The sequence below is a fragment of the Triticum aestivum genome, chromosome 6B (genome assembly GCF_018294505.1).
Source record: "Triticum aestivum cultivar Chinese Spring chromosome 6B, IWGSC CS RefSeq v2.1, whole genome shotgun sequence".
NCBI lineage: Eukaryota > Viridiplantae > Streptophyta > Magnoliopsida > Poales > Poaceae > Triticum > Triticum aestivum.
Window position 1 is genome coordinate 247,783,421 of NC_057810.1, and position 1,671 is coordinate 247,785,091.

The following is a 1,671-nucleotide window of genomic DNA, read 5'->3' on the forward strand; positions in this document are numbered from 1 at the left end:
TTGGAACCTTTTCAGAGTTGATTTCAAATGCTTTTCAACTTCATGGTCTTATAGCTCAAAATAATCAGTAAATGCATGAAAAATAACAAATGAAGTCAAAAAGGGTTGTAATTGATGATGTTGCTTTGAATGGTGCATTTTGAAAAAACAAAAACAAGGGGGTTCAAATAAGTTCAAAAGAAATGAAATCCCTTTGTAACAGACGAGTTTCCGTATGAACCCCTGATACTTCAAAGGACATTGTCTGTTTTGTACACGAAGTGCAACCAGTTTTTGCCGTAAGCCTCTCTACTTTGTTGCACATGCTATGTGGGTGAAATGATGATACCATGCCAACTTCGAATCTTATCAGAGTTCATTTCAAATGCTTTTCAACTTCATGGTCTTATAGCTCGAAATAATCAGTAAATGCATGAAAAATAACAAATGAAGTCAGAAAGGGTTGTAAATTGATGATGTGGCTTTGAATGGTGCATTTTGAACACAGAAAAACAAGGGGGTTCAAATAAGTTCAAAAGAAATTAAATCCCTTTGTAACAGACGTGTTTCCGTATGAAACCCTGATACTTCGAAGGAGATTATCTGTTTTGTACACGAAGTGCATCCAGTTTTTGCCGTAAGCCTCTCTACTTTCTTGCACATGCTAAGTGGGTGAAATGATGATACCGTGCCAACTTCGAACATAATCAGACTTCATTTCAAATGCTTTTCAACTTCATGGTCTTATAGCTCAAAATAATCAGTAAATGAATGAAAAATAACAAATGAAGTCAAAAAGGGTTGTAATTGATGATGTGGCTTTTAATGGTGCATTTTGAACACAGAAAAACAAGGGGGTTCAAATAAGTTCAAAAGAAATGAAATCCCTTTGTAACAAACGAGTTTCCGTATGAAACCCTGATACTTCGAAGGAGATTGTCTGTTTTGTACACGAAGTGCATTCAGTTTTTTCCGTAAGCCTCTCTACTTTGTTGCACATGCTATGTGGGTGAAATGATGATACCATGCCAACTTGGAACCTTATCAGAGTTTATTTCAAATGCTTTTCAATTTCATGGTCTTATAGCTCAAAATAATCAGTAAATGCATGAAAAATAACAAATGAAGTCAGAAAGGGTTGTAAATTGATGATGTGGCTTTGAATGGTGCATTTTGAACACAGAAAAACAAGGGGGTTCAAATAAGTTCAAAAGAAATTAAATCCCTTTGTAGCAGACGTGTTTCCGTATGAAACCCTGATACTTCGAAGGAGATTGCCAATTTTGTACACGAAAGTCATCCGGTTTTTGCCGTAAGCCTCTCTACTTTGTTGCACATGATATGTGGGTGAAGTGATGATACCATGCCAACTTGGAACCTTTTCAGAGTTCATTTCAAATGCTTTTCAACTTCATGGTCTTATAGCTCAAAATAATCAGTAACTGCATGAAAAATAACAAATGAAGTCAAAAAGGGTTGTAATTGATGATGTTGCTTTTAATGGTGCATTTTGAACACAGAAAAACAAGGGGGTTCAAATAAGTTCAAAAGAAATGAAATCCCTTTGTAACAAACGAGTTTCCGTATGAAACCCTGATACTTCAAAGGAGATTGTCTGTTTTGTACACGAAGTGCATCCAGTTTTTGCCGTAAGCCTCTCTACTTTGTTGCACATTCTATGTGGGTGAAATG